The sequence below is a fragment of the Cydia splendana genome, chromosome Z (assembly GCF_910591565.1).
Source record: "Cydia splendana chromosome Z, ilCydSple1.2, whole genome shotgun sequence".
Lineage (NCBI taxonomy): Eukaryota > Metazoa > Arthropoda > Insecta > Lepidoptera > Tortricidae > Cydia > Cydia splendana.
The window spans coordinates 32,096,785-32,121,099 of record NC_085987.1 but is presented as its reverse complement, the minus strand read 5'-3'; the positions used below and the strand labels follow the sequence as shown (position 1 = coordinate 32,121,099).

Genomic DNA, 24,315 nt, shown 5'->3' with positions numbered 1-24,315 from the left:
GTACTTACTCGTGCCGTTATTTTTGCATGACACGAATTAATTATAAACAGTGAAAAAAATATATTTGACTCCGGAAAACTTAATCAAGTACTAGTTTACTAACTAAAAATAAGCACAAAACTTTAGTCCTTGAATAAGCCTGCAGGTAAATGTTATGTTGTGTAAAAGCAATACAGTAATATACATATTATTATGTGCATACACGTGTTTTCATACACTCAGAGCTCCTTCAATACCAAACCGTGCGCATTCAGCCTTGGCTTCCGTGAATCTCATGAAAAGAGCACTTTCGCAGCTATTTTAATGTTCCTAGGTAGCTTCCTCGCCGGCTGGTACACCTATAGGATAGGTACAAGTAGATTAGATCGATTCAGTCCTCTGAAACGCAAACGGGTGCGCTGTTAATACTTAATGTAATGTACCATTAGACCATTACTTTTATATGTATTTATGTAATCTTCTTGTTGGTACTTCAGATATCTTTCAATTAACTACTGCGCTGTCTTCAAAGTATCCTCGACATCACATGAAAGGACAAGATCACTAACGAGAGTCCTGGAGATTGCACAGCTTCCTAGTACCACCGGCCCTGCTGAAACAGATGCGCTTGCGGTGGCCTGGTTATGTGCAACGTTTACCTAGGCAAATTAGTTGCCTGTGGTAAAAAAAGTACAGTCAGCGATTAAAGCTTGTACCATAAATGATTTTTTGAAAAATAAATACTTATGTGTAAGGAAACGAAAATATTTATCAAGCACTTGCAAAAATATGGAGTTCTAACCGACACTGGTACTTAATCTTACATACGTGTAAACCAATAGTATTATTCGTATTAGGAACCTGTAAAACATTTGTGAATTCTAAATAATATGATAGATAATAAAAAGTATATACTTAATAAAAATAAAAAACGGGACTTAGCTTAAAGGGAACTCGTTTAATCCCCTAAATCCTTTAATGGACGTTCGGAAATGTTGTCTAAAAGGTGTTACCTCTTTGCGTGGTTTAAATGATGCATCAGAATAATCCTGTGTCCAGTTATGAACGTAGGTAAAAGACTATATTTTTTATCAACCATTTAAAACCTATTAGTCTCGAATACAATTTTTTAAAACACACATATGCTTTTTGTACGTAATAATAACTAATAATTGGATTATCTTGATATAGTACATTTATGGGATGTAAATTTTACCATCTAAAAATCAAATACATGCTCATACAAAAAACACAAACGTGATATATTATTAGCCGGTATTGTATTGGACATAATATGCATATTCTTGTTTTCTTTTCACGCTTAGAAAGTTAAAGTTTTGAGAAACGAATTGGATTTATTAATAGTTATGATTTATGAAAAAGATGTTATTGTAATTAAATTATTGCCATTATTGATTGTTTATGAAGTGACTGTCTCTGGAGGTGGCATAATCTATGATGGCAGAAGGGTCAGGTAGCATTTCGGCGAGACCCTCGTTAGCTGAAACTTCACGGGCACGCGTATGCGGTAACGTACTGAAAGTTACATTGCTCCTTTGTAACCGTTTCTCGAACTCCCTCACACTGACCTTATTTCCCTGGTAAAAACTTTTAGTAGGTAGGTACACAATATTCAATTTCACTTAAAAACTTTAAAGCAATTTAATTAGATTTCTGACAGTATTTTAATGCGTAATGGTAAATTTGTTTATAATATAATCTGAAATTAACAAGCTTCTGCTCGCGACTTCCTCTACGTGAAATGATGATGATAAATGACAAAAACTAACCTATGTCCTTCCTCGGACCTCAAACTATACCTACCCCTAACTAATCTAAATCGGCTCAGCGGTTAAAGCGTGAAGAGGTAACAGACTGACAAATATTTTTTCGCATTTATAATATACTTGGTAGGGATTAATGCTATGATCATAATTATGATGAATTCATAATATACTTCTATAACGTAAAATTGTGTATACCTTTAGCTACAGACATCTATATTATTACTTAAAATTGTACCCTAATAATACCTACTGCTTTTGAAATGATGGCAGCCCCTCTTGTAGGGTGCAAGGGAAGCTTAGCAACAGCATGAGCCCAGGGCGTATTACGTTACAAGCTTATTGTTGAATAATTTAATACACCTTCATTCTTGATCCTTTATGTGAATAAATAACCACTACATACTTACTCCGTCAGATACTACGCACAGATATTTGAAGTACCATGCTGATGGGTAAGCAACGAACAAAAACAACAAAAAAATATTTTAACGTCAGTTGGTTTGCTACAGAAAATTAAAGCGATCCCTAACAGATTTACAAATAAAACTCAATATCAAATACCTAAGTTTGTATGATATTTACCTACTATTCGTAGTAAGTACTTCAAATATTTGCATATCACTAAGCATCCATTCAGAACTCGATGGAATATTAATTTATAAAGTTTACTCAGTATTCTTCTACGTATTCATGTGGAGGTGTTTTTTTACAGAAATGTTAAAGACGGAGACTGATTTTTCTTTCAGGACATATATACTAGGTATTTAATTAACCAAAATGAAAAAAATATGGTACCTATTATAAAGTTTATTAGTTTTAGAGAAAGTCATATTTCATTAATTCGGATTTTATTTTTGTCAGCCAGAACCACTGGGAAATATTGAACAAAACTTGGCACAATAGGGTATTATACTGTAATTAAAATAAATTATTTTACACAATGCATGAAATAAAGCACCAGATAATTATTAGAAAAACACAGACAGAAGTTATTTTTAAACACAAGTTATTTTTAATAAATCGGATAGAAATATAAAATGTAGGTGAGTTGACCGTGACGTCACGATGTAATGTTTCATATAAATTCCATATTAGCAAATCGTTTTGACAGTTCTAAAAAAGTAACTGATTTGACTAGTAGGAAAATACCCTATTGTACTACTAGACGTAAGTAACTATAGGAAAAAAAACCAGCTCTTAATCATGGAGGGCATTTTTTCTTCCCTTATCCTGCTACAGCCAAATTTGATAAATAATAAGGCTTAATGATATGAATGTCACTAAACACGACATAATAAGTTTTTGGAAATAAAAAATTGTTGGTACAAGTTTTTATCGCCGACTGTAACGCCGAAATCGGGAAGTGGATCAAATTTAGCTTCCATGATTTGACCCACACTAAAGTATTTATTATTAACATACCAACATCGCAAGTTAAATAAAAGCTTGTAAAATATAAACAATTACAATTATACGGCATATATTGTAAAGAAGATAAAATTAATATGGGCTTATTGTGTCGAGTGGGGTATCATTTTCATAGGGATGTGAAATACCTCTTTAGGTTCTTTGATCTTTTTCGTTTTCAATGCTTATTTAGGATCTTAAGTTAGTTAGCAACCATATTCACTTAAAAAATGTAGGTATTACGCTTTCGAGTATTAATTATTTTTTATTTTTCTAGACGTTGCTACAAACCCTTAGTTGTAGGTACTACATATACGATTTTAGTTTTGGGCGCCTAAAATAAAGTTTATAAATCATAATAAACTCGTACATAAATAGAAAAACTGACCTTACCTTACTATGTAGTATTCAATACACGTTAATTTAGGTGTTAATTTACTTACGTGCGTGCAAACAGCGGCCATATGAATGACGCAATTACACAACACGAAAGAGCAGACGTCACTCTTTGACAATAAGAGACAGAAGTATGTACATCAATTTTATAGGATCACAGATCTACATGGTTACAGAAGTAGTGCATAATTATTTTCCATCGTATTTTCACGGAAACTTGCGAACGCGTTTTGCTATTTTAGTCTGCCTCGGTACCAAAATTACTGAGGTTGACTGAGGTACCATGACAATACGAACGTTTCCGAGAACATACGATGGAAAACAATTATTATGCAATACATCTGTAGTAACTTTTCACTATAATTACATTATAAGATTACTTATCAGATACACAATATACACATCTGACAACGATAGGCGCATTTGATATAATATGCATGCTTTTGAATAAACTCATTGTATACCTATACCTATAAAAATTGCGTAGTAGCTAGCTCACTAGCTAAATACACTTATTTAGAGATATGAGAACCTTTATTTTGAATTTTTACATAAAAGTGATAATAATCACAGTAGTCTACATCAGCTAAAAGTCAGCGTATCGCTAACATATTCGTCCGCACGCTCCGCGTTATCGGGGGCGCCCAGCGTCGGCCCAACCGCCCTCTCAATTGTTTATTTCTACAAAATTATATTCATAATATTATTGTCCCACTGCTAAAATACACATTCCGTGAAATTAAAGATAAGTACCTACACCAGTAACATGGCCAACTTGATAATGAGAGTAATTATTGTCCTTTATTTAGATATAAGTACGAGTAAATATGCGAATTCGCAGAAAAGTAAAAGTATAATTACGTGGCTCGGCGATCGATCGGTGGATGGACTTTCATACTTATCGCATCAAACAACCTGCGCGTCTCTGGAGTTGTATGTTGTTTTGTACATGATACCTCCTATGTATTCTGAGGCAAGTGACAATTTCAATATTTTCTGTTTTTTTCATACCTTTTTATGATTAAATACCCATAATATATATTTAATTAACCTTTCACTGAAAATTCATGCTGAAATTCCGATTACTTTTGGATGAAAGTGACGTGAATGGATGCAACACTTTTTATAAACCAGTACGGCTACCACGAGTTTGACACTGACATAGTAACAATAGAATTGGAAATCACAATATATTGTAAATAACATTTTCCTGCGACCAAGTCTGTAATATAATCATATTGTATAAAATAGGTTGATCCCGTTTAGACGCTATACCAGTTCATTATGTAAAGTGGGGCCTAAAACAACTCTTTGTGAACATAAAGTGTTATCAGCCGGGCCCAAAACATCGCCAAATTTAAAAAAAGTCCCTGTAACTCATATGGGATACAGAGTGATGTTGCAAAAACGCTTAATATACGTTAGACTGGTAAAATTATAATAATTAGGTACTATCACTTTTAATTTAAGTTAGGTTTACATACACAGGAACATCACATAAAATAGAGGGTTCTTTAACCATGGTACACCTACTGCACTGCCGTACTGTGCTGCTATATACTGTACTGACTAGTTCAGTGTTATAGGCGCTTTAAGTAGTAATAAATTATCTTCTTCTTCTTCAATTTAAGAGGTATCCTCTTGTCGGTGGAGTATTTTCCATTTCTCCCTCTCATAAGCCATATCCTTGACCTCTTGATACGACACGACACCAGCTTTTTATTTTATTTGGTCTACATAGAAGAAGAGTCAAAGAGAAGAGGATGATATTGAACACCATCAACAACAGACGGGGAAAAATTATTGGACATTTGTTACGGCACGACAACTTCTTTAAAACCATCATAGAGAGCAAGATAAAAGCGCTGGTGGCCTAGCGGTAAGAGCGTGCGACTTGCAATCCGGAGGTCGCGGGTTCAAACCCCAGCTCGTACCAATGAGTTTTTCAGAACTTATGTACGAAATATCATTTGATATTTACCAGTCGCTTTTCGGTGAAGGAAAACATCGTGAGGAAACCGGACTAATCCCAATAAGGCCTAGTTTACCCTCTGGGTTGGAAGGTCAGATGGCAGTCGCTTTCGTAAAAACTAGTGCCTACGCGAATTCTTGGGATTAGTTGCCAAGCGGACCCCAGGCTCCCATGAGCCGTGGCAAAATGCCGGGACAACGCGAGGAAGATAGAGAGCAAGATAAAAGGAAAGGGAGGCAGGGGCAGACCAAGACGTAGCTATGTAGACCAAATAGGTAGATGCTAGGTAGTTATTATAGCTATTTAGCTTCTTTTATTCGTATTAAAAGTAACGGGTAAAGGAAGGGTCGGGCTGTATAATTGAGGGTTTTAATTGAAATAAAATATTTAAGGATTGAATGGAACAACAGCTTTTATGTTTATCCTTTTGTTCTCGCCGTGCTCTGTAATTACACAGCACCTACTTCGCAATTAAATGAGGTTTACTCGCCCAAATTATAAAGAAAGGCTAATTAATGAAAAGTTCAAAATAACCACTTGCCTAATTAAGTCTTTTTATAAGAGATGACGAAATTTTTATAACTAGATAAGACAACAATTATAAAAATATATAATTAAAATGTAATAATCCCTTATCTTAATAATATTTAGCAGTAAACCTGCAGGCGTATTATGGATCGCTTTATCCACGTGCTAAAATAACCGTAACTTTTTAACTCCGGGGGATAGAAAGTGACGAACACCGTTTTATCACGCTGTCACGTAGGCAACAACGACCACCATATCGGTACAGGTATGTATTAAGAATTAACTAAGGACACGATGCCGTTGTGCTATTTATAAATAACCCTCCTTTTGCGACATGTTCATAAATTAGTTCAAAAAGGCTACCGCGCATACCGTGAGATATGGGCAATATAACAGCCATGATGTACGTTGGATGGGAGTTGCGCGGTCAATATTGATATGCCTTTATGACCCATTTACCTTTTCGGTAGCCGCGTAACGTGGGGCCGACACCGGCGGAATTCCGTCAGTGTGCCGTTTAAAATTCACACTGCTTTTTGAATGGCTAACTTGTTTACGTTGCCTCTGGCTATTCGAACTACGAGTACTTCTTCTATTTTATGCGATGCGTATTAGTAAATCTACTATATATTTCATGTATGGCAGGCCAGTTGGACCGATAATTGTACCTATTCTACCAGTTTGTGCCAACAAAGTATGGTGTTGTTATTGCTGATCTACCTTACAAAAAACTGACGTTGCATTGGTATAGTATAGTACCTAATTAATTCTGTATTTGCTACGAGCAATCTGTATTACTCGTTACTCTATAAAATACCTAGATATTGTTATAATGTATAAAAGGTCTAGGCATTATATATAATACCAAATGAACATCCGGTGTTGTATAGAATGCTTGTAACAACCACCGAGCGCGCACGACGATCGCCGACCGGACCGAATAAAAGCCGCAGTCCGCGCCGCATCAGATGACTTAGCTAGTGGCAGCCTTAGCGATAGGTACACCTTCTGTCCTTAGGCGAGTCACAATGAGTCGGGAGTTCGATAGCCCACTTGCAGTCTTCTCCCAGACTTACCTAGGTCCCTTGGCGATAGGTTCATAGACTGTCCCTTGGTTTTTTACATTGTGAGTTGTCACGCTCAACAATGACAACTACCCACTCTTTTAAAGAAGAAGTTGCATCTACCCTACATTATTTTTCTAAAGTACCCTACGTGTAAAATGGGACTGTACAAAATAAATAAGGAGGCAAACGACGAATCATCTAAAGAAGGTAGTAACAATACAACTTGAAGACAAAGTAGCAACAGAAAATCCACAGTAACACCAATACAGTTGATGTATGCTATCAGACCAGCTTCACTCCAGGGGGAGGGTTCCGTCGAAACCCCTCTCAGACAGTAACAGTAAGATAGTGCCAACTTGGCGAAACTGAAGGAGACATCGTTCTACACAAGTCCTGTCCTGGTACTCTCTCTTCAGACATACGTGTGCCAGAGATCCTCACGGGACGTCATCGAGCACCAGAGGGAGAGAATGTAACAATACTGATCCTGGTACTCTCACGGGACGTCATCGAGCACTAGAGGGAGAGAATGTAACAATACTGATCCTGGTACTCTCACGGGACGTCATCGAGCACCAGAGGGAGAGAATGTAACAATACTGATCCTGGTACTCTCACGGGACGTCATCGAGCACCAGAGGGAGAGAATGTAACAATACTGATCCTGGTACTCTCACGGGACGTTACCGAGTACCAGAGGGGGAGAATGTAACAATACTAATTCTCACGACGCGCGGGCTCGAATACTTTCTCGCTCGCACAGTACTGCGTCACATCGGCCAGCCACCGAGGAGCACCGAGCGCGCACGACGATCGCCGACCGGACCGAATAAAAGCCGCAGTCCGCGCCGCATCAGATGACTTAGCTAGCGACTGCCTTAGCGATAGGTACACCTCTGTCCTTTGGCTAGTCTCAATGGGTCGGGAGTTCGATAGCCACTTGCAGTCTTCTCCCTGACCTCCTTAGGTTTAGCTAGTGCCTTGGCGATAGGTTCCCGACTGTCCCTTGGCAATTTGCATCGGTAGCAGGCGTGCTCAACCTTGCCGTCTGTTATTCGATATTACGTAGATAGGAAGTAACCAGTTTTGTATGAACCCATAAATGTATGCACCTATATGTATAAGTTTTCATAGTCAATAAAAGTATCGTTGACATTGGCGTTTGAGTGAAACTCCCACCTACCCTACATGCTTAGGTAATTCATAGAATGCCTCTGCATCTCAGTAAGATCTGGAAACTAATATTCCGCGAAGCCCCGTTCTTTTAGCCAAGACTTCTACTTCCGTCCTAAGGGACGAAATATTAACTAGCTAATCTATGCAGGCTAAAAAGCGGACATACAAGATTTTTTTTAAGGGGCTTTTTTCGTACCTACTTTGCCAGATTTCATTTTGTCATACTCCACAAGGACTATGTACCTAGATTGTCTACCTATTTACATATAAGGAACAACGATAGATAAAATATTTTACACATTGCCTAATTTAGCCAGGCATTTATAGAATTCGGGCTAGGTGTTCTATACAATGGCTGCATTGAGTACTTTTCCGGTAACGTACCTACACATTTTGCAGCCTTTACGGGAATTTATAAACATATTTATTTAACGGTTAACAAATATAAACATGGATATGTTCAATAATCATTCACGAATGTGTCTTTTTTGCATCTTCTTATCATAATGCTTATTAATTAGTCCGTTAAATTTGAACAAAAATGTTTAAAGTAAATACTTATGCTAAGAAAGTATAGTTCGTTTTTTTTAACATTAGAAAAAAGGTTAATAATCTTGACGTGTATATTTATTGAAATCACTTTTGTAAAATAAGTTACGGCAAATATGTAACTTGTAACAATTATGAATTACATAGGTACGATTATTTACATTATTATGCTTTCATAAGTAATAGTTACTGATTTTAAAAAATCGTTATTCAATTCACGTCAAAAAGTCACGTCAAGATCGCGTAGTCTTTTTCTAATGCAAAAAACGAACTATAGGAAGAGGCAACATTTTTTGTAAGTAGGTATTTTACCCAGACATGAGTCTAAATACTCTAAATGCATTGGAAGACACAAACACAAAGTGAGCATTAAGTAGATGCCTTCACCATCAGTCTTCTTCGGCTTGACGGTTCTCGAACTATTTTAAAAGCACTTTAAATCGCTGAAAGTAAACTACTCGTAGCTCCATGGAGGTGGATATAACTGCTTTGTGGTTCTATTTAACGTAATTTTGGAAACATGATGGATTTAACAATTATTTAAGCAGTTGTTTTAATGTAATTTTGTTGTCTGAAGTGGTATATTCAGTCCCAATAATAATAATTTTAAAGTTTAATTCAATAAGCCGTGTAAAAAGGTTCGTGTAAAATTTAAATGCAATGCCGATTGTCGACTCGACACAGGACCAACGATCGCTCGCAGCTTCAGCGATAAATCAACTCCACGCTTTTATGTATAAAAGGAAAAAAGTTCAGTAAAGTCGTTTATTTGTTTCCAACTATATTCGAGCGGTTCCCGAGCCTCTGTACCTACTTTAATAAAAATCTTACAGTGGAATTGAAATTTCACATTTCGTCGCACTGGGCACAGTGGGGGAGGGTGGGAGTTTAGTTACCGGGAGAAATGGTTCTCAGGCAACTTTCCATGTTCGGCATTAATTAAATAGAAAATTCGATGTTACCTGGTGTGGCATAATTAAATGGTTTACAACCAACAAAAATGTTGTCAATATGCTTCTCAAATATTAAACTTATAAAAATACCTACAACTAAATCATGATAGCATTAATTTCAGGCGCTGAATAAATGCGTTACAGGTTTCTTTTCGCAAATCGGTCTTCGAGTAGCATGACGGTCACAGCAGTTCATTGTTATTTCCCAAATTTATATTATTACAAACTCACATACCTACTCAAACAATAGTATATTTATTGATTGCATAATGCCTAAATAATCCACCGCGCCTTGTTAAACACCATACACGAAGTTTTGTAACGTCATTAGAGTTTTATATGTATAAACGTACTTACTACGTGTCTTACCTTTCATTATGGTGCTAATATACATGCAGTGGCTTCTACATTATATTTTCTACATGTTTCCTTTTATGTAGGATGAACTTTATTTGCTTATTATAAGTTATAATCTTCTCTAAGTGATTTTCAACGATGATGTCTTATCGTATTTTCCACATAGCTGTCATTTCAATAGAATTTTGATTTATAAGATTATACTTATAAATTATATAAAGATAACAGCTGTCACCGTATGTACATAAGCTATGCAAAAAATATTTTAGGACTTGTACAAAATAACATTTGATATTTAACAGTCACTCTCCAGACATAGTGAAAAATTCGAACCAATCAAAATACGGCATAACTATTTCCCCTCTGGCTTACACTTCAAATAGCAATCCATTCCTGAAAACTAGTACAGCCTGAGCCAATACTTGGCATTACGGGGCTAAAGCAGACTCCGGGCTCTTTTTGATGCATCACAAAATGATTTCATTAGCTAAAAGGGTGTTTCACTTCTTTCTGTAGCACATTATTAGGTACCTACCTACATTGTTTTTTTTATTAAATCATGTTAATATTTCTATCCTTAATACAGCTTTGGTGAGAAAAGTATGCGGTCCGCCTAATAGTAAGCGGTTGATAAAGCCTAAAGACGCTTATAACTTCCGAAGATGTCGTTAGTGACCCTTTTTCTGGCGTGTCATCATCATCATTCATACGATAAGAAAAACTCCACATCCGAAAAACGGACCAATTTATAAGTATCCTTATGAATTATATTCACTTGTTCTCCGTAACCAGTTTAAAAAACCAGGGGGCCAATTTTTGAATTTCGACCACTCGATTTCGTGTATTTCGTTAATTAATATCTTCACTACTAGGCATTTAAATTCTACTAATAGAATTAAAAACGAGTGGTCAATACCACTCGATTCCCAATTTCTATCGCTCGTATTTAAAAAATGAGTATTTCGCTGTTTTCCACTGATTTTCGAGTGACGAAATCGAGCGATCGAAGTTCAAAAATCGCCCCCCAGCACTGGGAGAGGACAACTATACTACTTATCTAATAATCAAAGCGCAACGTCGGTGCAATTTTTTAAATTTGCCGCCTTTTACTACTGACAAAATTTGCTTGACCAAGTAAGTATATATGCCATTCCAAACCGATACCTATATTTGTCTCTAAAACTAGTTTTCACTTTCTAAAAGTGAAAACTAGTTTTTACTGCACGCATCACGTCAATTTTGTCAAGACAACGTTTGCCAGTCAGAAAGATAACTAATACCTACATTAAAACAAATAGGTATACTTAAAGGGACAAGTAACATTGATATAATATGGTTTAAAATGTTACGTTCTTTTAAAAATTTTATTACAATTCCATAGATTTCTACCTTTTCCAATGGCGCGCTTTCCTCGACACCACCCTATTTCCATCCCACCCTAAAATAAATTATCGAGATTAAATTTTACAAAAAAAGAAGGACCGTTTTCGGCATGTTTTACTTCTAAACTAAATTTCCTTAAATACGCTTTTAATGCTGTACTTATTTATTTTACCTCTAGTGTTTTCCTGTAGGCATTAAGTACAAGAAGAATACTTCATGAAGAAATATACTGTACACTTTCATTTAGAAATGTCATCAGGGCATTATACAAAATAAAGAGAATTAAGGCCCAGTATGTACGTGTTCTTCTCTCATTCTCACTGAGCGTAAGAGGGAGCGAGATGGAACTGCATGCCTGGGAGCGCGGATATCATGCTATAATTTTGTGGACGTTAAAATATAAAAAGTATTCGATATATACAACGATAATTTTTAAAAGCAATATTCATATTTTTAGCTTTTGTGCATAATTAGTTACAAACTTTTAAAGTTCATTTTAGATCTATGTTGGTGATTTTTGTATATCGAACGAATGTCAAAAACTCAGGATTCGAATCGATGCAGTCGCTCGAGACAGGTTTCAAGATGCTCACTAATGAGCCATTCATTCCATTTAACAAGTCACACGATTGTTTGTAAGGATTTTTATTTTTTGCTCTAATTTATCCCTAAAGTTCTACATTTCTAAATTTATTTTTATACGTTGCTGACTCGTCCGCCTTTGGGTCACCAACTTACATGTACGTTACACATTTCAACTCAATCGGTCCAGTAGTTTCTTAGTAAATTGTCTTTGACAAACAGAGAAGGACAGAAAGACACACGAGTGATTCTATGTATAAGGGCTCCGTGTATTTTCCATTGAAATACGGAACCCTAACAAGTTGTAATTTGGCGGTGAATATGCCGTCCACGTACGTTAATGTATGGTCTGAAGCAGGTGGCGGGAAATGTCGCAGCTCTCGCTTACAACTTTACTCCGGTAGGTAACATTCATTCCCCATTTTTCCAATACCGTTGCCGACTTGCAACAGACTACCGCGAGCAAGGCTTTTATTCCTATGAATCGCTTACCCAGCGCAGGCGAGCAATAGCCTCAGCGAGCCAGTAAAAATATGCTTTCTGATCACGCATAGTTTGAAAATCGCAATATAAAACTGATGCCAGATCGCCTGCCTGTTCTTGGTAACAAGTGGCGCCACGCCGCGCGCCGCGCCTTGCGCCCCGCGTCGAACGCAAACTCCAACCTCTCCGCATATTTTCTTTAGAGGGTTTATTACAAGTAATATATTATCGTAACGTACATTTACCTTTTCTCTGTTACTTGATGGAGAAAAATCAAAACCCTCCTATAATTACACAAAGCGTTTTAGTAAATAGGTACTATGTTTAAATGGACCCAATAGTATTATATTCCGTTTCTTAATAATTTTAAACGGAATTATTTGCATTTCGAATTCAGAACATCGAGATTGTTTCGCATGAATTTAAAGATACTTCATTAATAGCCGTGACAATGCTAGCATAAATTATTGGCGTTAGATGTGGTCAAGAATATCTATATATATAAAACAAAGTCGTGTTTGTTCCAGCACCCATAACCCGAGAACGGCTGGACCGATTTTCATGGTTTTTGATTTGTTGGATTAGTCTCGGCCCAGAATAGCAGAATAACTGTTAAAACCATTGAAAAAATTGACGAAAACAAAATAATGAAAGAAAAAGCATTCCCATACAAAATGTTCCTAGGTATCTTACCTGTCAAACATTTGATGTTCATCCCGTCGATACGCTAAACTCTTACCTCAAATTAAACAACGTATTTAAAAAAGGGTTTCCAACCGACAAGATATATCCACAATATTAGGATTACGCCGCATTTGAGATTTTAAAATTGTAAAATAGTGACAGTAATGACAACGGATTGACATATTTATATTTATGCATGCACTATAGTGATGAGGCTAACCATAAGGTTACATCAAGTTTGTCAAATGTAGCGATTATAAACGAATTAGTCGAATCGATTTTAATGTCGATTTTTGCAACTTTGTATTATGTGTTTGTTTTATTAACTAACCTTTTTTTCACATCGAATTTCATTTTATTGTCATTTGGTTTTTGTTTTAATTGTATCGTTTTTTTTTAGTCGATTTTCATCAACTTACGGAAATGTCATATGAATCGAAACGACAGACTTGACCACAGATGAGTATTAATCGAATAACTTTTTATTCGACTAATTAATCGAATAAAAAAGTTAATCGTCGATTAAATTATTCGCGATTAATTTAGTCGACCTAACATACGATTGAAATTGAATTAATCTGAATATTAATCGAGAAAATTTTAGATGTAAATTATTATTTATTTCTCCTGAATAAATTACATAATAAAAATACAATCATAATATAACGTTAAGTAACCTAAAATTAAAACTACCTACAAAACTAAAACTAATACCTAAAAAAAAATATAGAACTACCTACAAAACTAAAACTAAACCTAAAAAAAAAACCTAAAAATCTATATCTAGAGAGGGCCCCTGGGGCATAGTGCCAAGAATGCTGGCAGCATTTCCTCGCTGGATCGCAACGCTTATGCATTGAGCGAGGAAGCTGCCAGCTCTTTTGTCCCCAGAGACCTCAACAAGCCGTTTCGACAAATCTGTAAAAAGACTCTGAGCTCCCGGGCCCCACGGACCGAGGGTCTCGACACCGAAGGGGATAAATTTGTAATTATCGTCGAGACCCCCGTATTTACGCCTTTTGAGGGACTCGGCAGCTTCGGCAGCGGCACCCGCTTTCTTTGTGGTACCGTGAAGGTGAGACGGTGCCAGTGTGTCCACACAGGTCGCGTCCCACACTAACACTCGTCCCATCCTCCACGGAATCAGCGACATACCATCCGGTCTCTTGCCATCGTCCCGGGCCATACCGGTCGGCTCGAGTATCGCTGGCACGTTGACGGTGACAAGAGACCGACGGATAATGTCATTGAGCGCGGCGTGACGTGACAATCGCCCCGCGCTTCGCTGGCAAGACAGACCATGACGCCCCAGCTGGTCCACATCACTCCCACAGTGGCATTTATGCGGTGCACAGATTGGAACCCCCAGGCGCAGCCCAACTGCCACACGGAGGGTGTTTCCATCTAAATGAGTGCCAGTATTGGGCGAGGGATATGCGTTGAGCCAGTGGCCAGCCTCCCTACACCCAACTGCGATCAAACGGGCGCGTTCAGCTCCTTCGCTGTTATCTAAACATGTGGTATAAGTTAATTTCGATAAGGCGTCATCCCAGCTCCTCTGTGATTTTAGATTATATGGAGGGTCTTGTCCCGGGCAGGCAGACAGCCAGGCATTTCTAGCATCGTCCAAGCCTGTGACCTCATAGTTTGTGGGTAAAACCCTTAGGATTTTTCCTACAAGATCAGCAGAGCTGTGGACAGACGATAGAAATGCCGGCAGTGATACGCTAGAAATTCTGCGCAACCCCAGCCCGCCGTATCGAACAGGTAGCGATGCTTGTAACCACGATTGATCGGATAGCTTTAAATTGAGAATACGCTCTAAGGTAGTCTGGACCATGATGTCTATAGGTAGGAGCAAATTTTGATGTTTCCAGAAAGGACTGCAGCGAAGCACATACATTAACTTTGGAACAAAAAGGCAAAATTTAAGAATGGTGAGGGCTGAATGGGGGCTTATTTCTAGAAGACGGTCGGCGTAATTTTGAAATTTAGAAACGGAGTTACTGATAAAAGTTGAAATTTAATTGTCAAAAATTGGAGTCCCCAGTAGGCTAAGGGAATCTCTCGTGACAGTGGTAACATTAGGTGTTATAGCATTGAATTTCTCTGTTACGTCCGAATGGTTTAGAGACGCATCGTGAATGTAAAGTTCACATTTATTACAGTTCAGATCTAGACCTATGGACTCGAACTTGGACTTGAGGACGGAGAGATCCGAAAGGACTGTTTCCAACTTGCCTCCTAAGGTTCCATCGTCCAAGTACCAGACATTAAAATCAGAAGATAAATTTTGAATGATGGGGTTGATTGCTAAACAAAAAATAGCTGGCCCCAAGGGATCCCCCTGCTGGCATCCAACCTCTGAAGATATTTCATGACTGCGGTACATTAATTTGGAAGGATCAGCGTAGCAATGAAGAAGGTAATTATAAAGCTCTGGGGTGTTATTCCTGATTTCCGACAGCAGGGTGTCTCTATTCACAGAGTTAAATGCGTTTTTTATGTCAATCTTTAATACAACTTGGCATTGGTCGTTGCTGAGGTATGTGCGAAGCGCGTGAACAGCCGCCTCGCAACCACCTTTTGTACCACAACCAAGTTGGACTGGTTCAAAACTATGCTGTAATTTTGAAATAATGTGTCGAACAGAGATTTTAGATGCCAAACGTCTAAACGTCGATCCGACTGCGATTGGTCTCACGCCACCGTCCTTTTTCGTTAGAGCAATTAAATTGGCTCCGTAGAGAATGGGGACAATATCTGCATGTACACGGCCACTCAACATAAGATTTATCATGTTGGTTAAAGATGTAATGAGTTTTCTGCCGGCATCGCCAACACAGTGCGCTATAAGATCTTTAAGGTGTTGTGGTGAGATTCCGTCGAGACCTCCTGCTGAGCCGGTTTTGAAATTGAAAATTGCGTCTACTATATCCTTATCTTCGATTTGGAGGCATTCTTCGATCGCAGTTGGTGGATCCAAGAAAAACGGAGCAGTAGAGGCTGAGGGATGCTTTGACCGCAAGGCTGACAGGGTTTCGGTAGAATCTGGTGATAAAACGTCACTAGAAAACAAAATACGAGCGGCGCCTTTCAAGTCTCCGTCCGTAATCTTATTTTCTACTGTTTTTGCTAGGTTGAAGGCAGAAAGCTTGCAACCTAGTCGTGCTGTTTTGTCGAATGGCAATTCTAAAGGCTTAACACAGTTATTTTTGACAACGTGGCAACGCATATCCTAGCACCGCGAGGAATTCTTTTTGCAACTGGAAAGCTATTTTTGAGGTAACTAAGGTAGAGATGCAGATTCGGACGAGACGGGGACGGGGCGTCATTAGAGAGCGGCGGGGTCGAAAAAATCGAAGCTGTAGCAGCATTTTGTGATAAACAGTTTCTGTGCGTTTTGGAAAAATGGATATTGAGACCGCGGGAACTTTGAAATGATTTGAGACATAAATGGCACTGGAAATTTGTCGAAACGGCCGGTTGACTTAAAGTAGGCATATATAACAACAAATGTAGAATTTTACATATACAGGATTTTAAGTAAACTTAATGTAAAACTTACAATAATATAAGAGATATAAAAAATCTAGTAATAAGTAAATTAATACGACGCTCTGCTCCTGGCCACCGGAAGGCTTTCGCGGTGTGGTACTTATCGTTTGTTTGCTTGCTGCGGGATTCTTTGAGGCAGGGCCTGCCCGGCCTCGTGTACAGATGTACTCTTAGTTGTTTTGTGAGACGGCAGGTATAGTTTAGATTTACACAACGCACTAGAACTATAACTTCACGAAATCACCACCATCTAGTAGATACTGTTATAATGTACTGATACTGTGTGTAAAAATATATTTTCATGCTTGACAATCATATGTCACAGTCATAGCAGTTAAATTTCGCAAGGCCGTATCATGAGTGCTCGGGCTGCGGGCTCACTGGTGTCAGCACGGAGGTTTTGATGTTCGTTTCCTTCTGCTATGTAGCTTTGGTTAATCAGGGTATTATGAAAAATTGATATAAAAATAAAAATATCTCGGTAAAATCTTCCGGACCGTGTTTGACCGTTGCTAGGCGATAGTCATTTATTCTAGATTTTAGATTAAATCTCGATTGAAAGTTGACAGGGGGTCATTTTTTTACGTAAAAAAAAAGATGGCAGCCAAACACTTTGTCATAAAAGTCGTCATTGATGTCGTTTTATAGGTTTCAGGTAGTGCCGGTTTTGTAAATGATGACTGTTTTGGAATCCAAGATCTCTGCCGTGCACTTTGTCATAAAAGTCATCATGGGTGTCGTTTTATAGGTTTTAGGGAGTGCCGGTTTCGAAAATAATGACTATTTTGGAATCCGAGATGTCTACCGTGCACTTGATCATAAAAGTCGTCATGGATGTCGTTTTATAGGTTTTAGGGAGTGCAGAATTCGAAAATGATGACTGTTTTGGAATCCAAATATGTCTGACATGCAGTTTGATATAAAAGTCACCATGGGTGTCGTTTTATAGGTTTTAGGGAGTGCCGGTTTCGAAAATGATGACTGTTTAGGAATCCAAGATGTCTGCCGTGGACTTTGTCATAAAAGTCATCATGGTTGTCGTTTTATAGGTTTTAGAGAGTGCCGGTTTCGAAAATAATGACTATTTTGGGATCCGAGATGTCTGCCGTGCACTTTGTCATAAAAGTCGTCATGGGTGTAGTTTTATAGGTTTTAGGGAGTGCCGGTTTCGAAAATAATGACTTCTTTGAAATCCAAGATGTCAGCCGTGCACTTTGATATAAAAGTCGTCATGGATGTCGTTTTATAGGTTTTAGGGAGTGCAGAATTCGAAAATGATGACTGTTTTGGAATCCAAGATGTCTGCCGTCGCGTGCACTTTGTCATAAAAGTCATCATGGGTGTCGTTTTGTAGGTTTTAGGGAGTGCCGGTTTCGAAAATAATGACTATTTTGGAATCCAAGATGTCCGCCGTGCACTTTGTCATAAAAGTTGTCATGGGTGTCGTTTTATAGGTTTTAGGGAGTACCGGTTTCGAAAATAATGACTATTTTGGAATCCAAGATGTCTGCCGTGCACTTTGTCATGAAAATCGTCAAGGGTGTCGTTTTATAGGTTTCAGGGAGTGCAGAATTCGAAAATGATGATTATTTTGGAATCAAAGATGTGTGTTATGATAATTTGAAAACTTCGCGTTATATTCCACAAGCTTATTTGAATGCAAGATATTGACATATTTTAGTATAATGTTGCCTGTTTCGTACAAGTCATATAATAGTGAACCGATACAACAGATACTAACCGAAAAAAATTTAGGTACGTATACGTATTTGTTGATATAATGCCTGTAAGTAATACAATGATTGTATAATCCGTATTTAACGTGCAAAAAAAAACAAATGCATACATGTACCTAGGTGAAACGAAGTTCACCGGGTCAGCTAGTTTATAAATAAATAAAGAACGATACGTATAATAGACAGAATAGGTAACAGTTCATTTGCTGCAGATTTAGTCAGAATTGGCTTCTATTGTAAGATTTTATTTATTATGTTGACGTGTACAGTACGTAATAAAAATGCTTAGTGCTTATAAAATATATTTCCTGGATAATTTTATAAAAATGGGTAATTAAGTTATGATAATAGCAGACGAAAAACACAGCGGCAAACACACTGCCCCTGGGTGAATCATAAGTCGTGAATGGAAATATGTGTTTCTTACTGTTTAACTTTAGCTTAAACATGTGGACGTGACAACAGGCAGAAATATGTAAACGTTGTTTGTTAATTCGTTAATTAAAAAAAATGTTTTAAATTTAGCTGAGTTTCATGGTCACCCTAATTGCTACGTTAAACTGTCATAGACCCACAACATGTTACTATGGTGCAAAATCTCCGGGACAGTTTACTGTTCCAGCTCATGCACAGGCGAGAGGAAGGCCGATTATTGATCCGAAATACCTGTTTAATTAAAATTGGTACTTTAAGCTACATACCAAGTCTTGTCGAATAGGGTGACCATAAGGTTGGTGTTTTTACTATTTAAAATGATTCTCAATAAAGTTTAATTGTTTGCTTCTAGAGTTAATGCAATGAATTTGTCTTACAATACTGCGATAGAAACAAAAATTTCTGTTTACGACTTATGTTTCTTCCTGTATAACTAACACTAAAACTACAAAGAAAAGATAATAATTGTCGCCATTAAAAATTTGTGAGAAATATCCTAGTGCTCATTTGTACGATTATGTGCGTATTTTTAAACTACTGATTATCTTTTTTTATCCTCTGAGTTTACTCTAAAATATAGCAAAACTAGCAAAATTATATAAATTATTTATTTCACAATCGCAAAGAAGTAAACTTAATATTTTTAAACTTTAGTGTAAAGGTAGAAGAAAATGTATTTTATTATGTCGGTTAGTTTCTTGGAGTCGTATAGTAATTATACGACTACAAAGTTATACGAGTAAGTACATGTACAAAGTTATACATGCTGCAGTGCGTTATTATGTTATTTGGGCAGAATACGCGTAACACAGAAACATAACTTTCTTTTATTACATTTAGCATATGAAACATATAAATAACATACTCGGTTTCATCAATAATGAACACTGAAATTGCACTTAGATTTTTATAAAGCTTATGATTAAATATTGATATGAATGACATGATACTAACCTAGGTACGTACTCGAGTTTTATCATTATCAATAACAGATTTTTATATGATTGACTTCCAGTTACTTCGTTTGCAGATTGAGGTATTTTACTTTTTTGATCAAACACATGCAATGCAAATTAAAATGATAATTTTGAACATCTAATTTTTAGGGTTCCGTACCGAAAGGGTAAAAACGGGACTCTATTACTAAGACTTCGCTGTCGCTGTCGTATGTCTGTCCGTCCATCTGTCTGTCTGTCACCAGGCTGTATCTCATGAACCGTGATAGCTAGGCAGTTGAAATGTTTACTGATGATGTATTTCTGTTGCCGTTATAACAACAAATACCTACTAAAAACAGAATATAATAAATATTTAAGTAGGGCTCTCATACAACAAACGTGATTTTTTGCCGTTTTATTGCATAATGGTACGGAACCTTTCGTGCGCGAGTCAGACTCGCACTTGGCCGGTTTTTTTCTAATGTTTAGCTTTTGGCTTACGTTTAAGTAGAAACCTAATCTCACGCTAGCCTAAAGTTTTTTTACACTTTGCCATCTAAGTAACAAAGTAAGGTTTACTCGGGTAATTCCGAATGTCGAAAACTGTCGGATAATTCCGAAAAGAGACTTTTATTATGATGGAATTAACGGTGATTTTCATCTGAATTTCGGAATTATCCGACATTCGGTATTACCCGAATACACCTTACTAAAGTGATTTAGCATTTTGGTTTTTAGTGAAAGGATACAATATAGTTTGGGGTCAAGTATCTTATCTAAATATATATAAATAATTGGAGTATAACAGATTTTTAATTGCTTGTTTTAATAAAAGTATAAATTATTATAATTAATAGTGTTAATATTCTTCAATAGCCTAATAACTATAATCTTAGTATATCGTAATACTCGTATTTGAACCATTGAAATTACCTTATCAAGCGAAATAAAACAAATTAAACTAGGGTCTATAATTTATTCATGCAGAACTCTTCGACTGAGGCAGGAAATATCAGAATATCCACTTCAGTGGTGTCTGTAAAACTAAAATAAAAATCAGCAAATAAAAAATATGTCAAAAATAATAAAAAATATTCCACACAACCAATTTTAATTTCATCATACCTGTTAAAAGCGGCACAGGTGAAAACCACAGCACAAAACGTTCATCGTCACTTAAAAGTCATGACCACAAAAAACAACACAGCCACTCTGTAGTTTAATGTCAAAGAATAGAACTGAGGTGGATATTTATACAGGTGATTTGAACATTGCTACGAGGTCGTAGCGACGCGCGGCACCGAGGGCTGCTGGGAGGAGACTGCGGCGGCTGCGGACGTGGCTCTGAGCGCCAAACGGACCCGCAGGGGCATTTATGTGAGTTGGGGTGGCAACGCGCACGCGTCCAAGACCCTGTTGCTTCACAGTGACGGGCTAGGCTCGTTCCCCTGTCGATGAAACCACTTTATATTGAACTACTTTAATAGACAGATGGAAATCTTACTGATTCTTATGTCGACTAGATACCTACTCCACTGGCGTTATAAAGAATTCGTACATATCTACTCGTATATTTATAAAGTGACTTAGTTGACTTGTTTTATCAAGCATTTGTTTGATTATGTTTTAGTGATGTATTAATTATGGCTTTATTCATTTCTATTTGTACCACAAGAAATTGGAAGGAACCATAATCGGACTAGCGTAAAGCAGGTCATGACGCAGTATGGGTCTAGCTAGCCTCAAAAAGAAAAGACCTTAGCGAAAATATGTTTTTCTACTAGTCGACTGTAATTCTTGAATTAAGATTTCTTATACCAAACTGCAATTGGGTATTTTTAATGTATGGGCTCCCAACTCAACTATAATATTCATTTCGATACAGTTTAGTCAACTATAATGAAATTGACCAGTCACAGCTCGCCGCGATCAAGAGGACGAAACAAAACCATAGCTCAAATTAATTATTTTAGGTTGTATAGTAGAAACAATTGGTTCATAAGTCAGAAACGCGCATGTGACACCCTTAATATAGCAACATCCATAGACTACTAAAACCACTTAGTGTTGCTTGTTAGTCTCCATAGGCTACGGTGGCCAAAATCGAGAAAACAACTGTCTAAAAATTGAATTTAGCGCGGAGCAAGTACCAGGGCCTCATGAGTTACGAGAAGGTGTCGTTGACCCAGCCCGCCGTAGGGCGTGGGGCGCGGCGGCCGGATCGCGTACCAGTATGAAGGTATCGCGGCTGCTCGCGAATCTTAGCTATATACTTTTGGTTTGGTTTGTTTGTATGATTCTACTAGTTTAAAGTATTATTTTTGTTGACTAGTAGAAAAAGTATTGTACACAATAGTGATATAATCAAGCTTTTCAATCTCGTACCTTACTTAGGCAACTCAGCAAGCTTCGTTGCCTAAACACGGTACTCGACTGAAAAACTCTCTATTATATCACGATTGTATAAAATACTATTTTAGCCCATCGTATCGATGTTTTAGACGTTAACTGATATAACTTGTGGAACCTAGACGCAGGTACGCTGATATAGAGGAATCGACCTGAACCAGCACTGTCTCAAGATATGCATGCGGCACAGAGGGGGACCTGGCCATAATTACGAAATAAATAAATAAATATTATAGGACAATTTTACACAGATCAATCTAGTCCCACGGTAAGCTCAATAAGGCTTGTGTTGTGGGTACTAGACGACGATATATATAATATATTAATTATATATAAATACTTATATACATAGAAAACATCCATAACTCAGGAACAAATATTTGTGATAAACACACAAATAAATGCCCTTACCAGGATTCGAACCCGGGACCTCCTGCTTCGTAGGCAGGGTACCTACCGACTAGGCTAGGAGGCCGTCAAAATGATGATTATTACAAGTAAGTTCTGAACTCATGACACTGATTACCTATCATGTCGATATCGATACCAATTAAACAATATCGACGGTAACATGATTTTCCTTCACTAAACGTCCCCCCCTCACACCCTTACCACCTGTAACTCCCCACCTCCCTATCGTTTAAACACTGACTTATCAAAAAACTTACGTTTAAGTTGGAGATGTCGTTACAAGTTGGCCACTAGGAGGCGGTCTTGCTTTTGAGTCAGACATGAGGTATATTGGTAACGACTAGTAGGATGGACCGTAGACCTGAGTAGTTGGATTAATTATACACAATTAGAACTAAATATGCACCTACAACATTGATCTTAACTTATTCTCTTTAAATAATGAATTAAGAAGTTATTAAGTAGGTACATCAGTCAGTTATTAGGGTTCCGTACCCAAAGGGTAAAACGGGACCCTATTACTAAGACTCCGCTGTCTGTCTGTCCGTCCGTCCGTCCGTCCGTCCGTCCGTCCGTCCGTCCGTCCGTCCGTCCGTCCGTCCGTCTGTCACCAGGCTGTATCTCGTGATCTGTGATAGCTAGACAGCTGAAATTTTCACAGATGATGTATTTCTGTTGCCGCTATAACAACAAATACTAAAAACAGAATAAAATAAAGATTTAAGTGGGGCTCCCATACAACAAACGTGATTTTTGACCGAAGTTAAGCAACGTCGGGCGGGGTCAGTACTTGGATGGGTGACCGTTTTTATAGATAATGGTACGGAACCCTTCGTGTGCGAGTCCGACTCGCACTTGGCCGGTTTTTTTTTAATGCTCAAATCATAATTAAGTTGAGATCTGGTAATGGTATCCCGGGGAGATCGAGGGAGGTTTGAAATATTATAGGCCCACCTAAGTTAGTTCTTTTTTTAGTAAATTAAGCATTACAAACATTTTGTCAAGTGGCACTGCTGATAAAGGCATTTCATTGACCATTTTACACTGTTTGTAAACTCGGCTCTTTTTTAGTAAAGCGTTAAACAATACGGTTAATTTTTTCAATTTACATCTTTGGGCTCGTGGCCATTGGAAACTCCTGGGCTTAGAGGGAAACTTTAAACTTTTTATGTTACTTCAAGTAAGTAAATACTTACCTTTCGATTGATACTTGTTTCGAGATAGTAAAGAATGTAGACTCGAAGCTATTTTTCGGAATTACCCAAACACACCTCATATAATTTAGAGAGCAATGAAACCGCGGCAGTTGTTAATTTTAGGGTTCCGTACCCAAAGGGTAAAAACGTGACTGTCTATCTGTCCGTCTATCTGTCTGTCACCAGGCTGTATCTCATGAACCGCGATAGCTAGGCAGTTGAAATTTTCACAGATGATGTATTTCTATTGCCGCTATAACAACAAATACTAAAAACAGAATATAATAAATATTTAAGAGGGGCTTCCATACAATAATCGTGATTTATTT

General features: G+C 37.4%; 1 protein-coding gene across 1 annotated transcript in view; it reads right to left on the bottom strand.

Annotated features, from left to right (window-relative positions):
- LOC134804742 (discoidin domain-containing receptor tyrosine kinase B-like) overlaps positions 1-24,315 on the bottom strand; it is a 269,473-nt gene that overhangs the window by 200,732 nt on the left and 44,426 nt on the right. The window contains exons 2-3 of the mRNA XM_063777943.1: positions 23,048-23,151; positions 21,096-21,418 (exon numbers count right to left, since the gene is read on the bottom strand). The gene's annotated coding sequence lies outside the window, so the exon portion shown is untranslated. The remainder of the gene's footprint in view (positions 1-21,095; positions 21,419-23,047; positions 23,152-24,315) is intronic.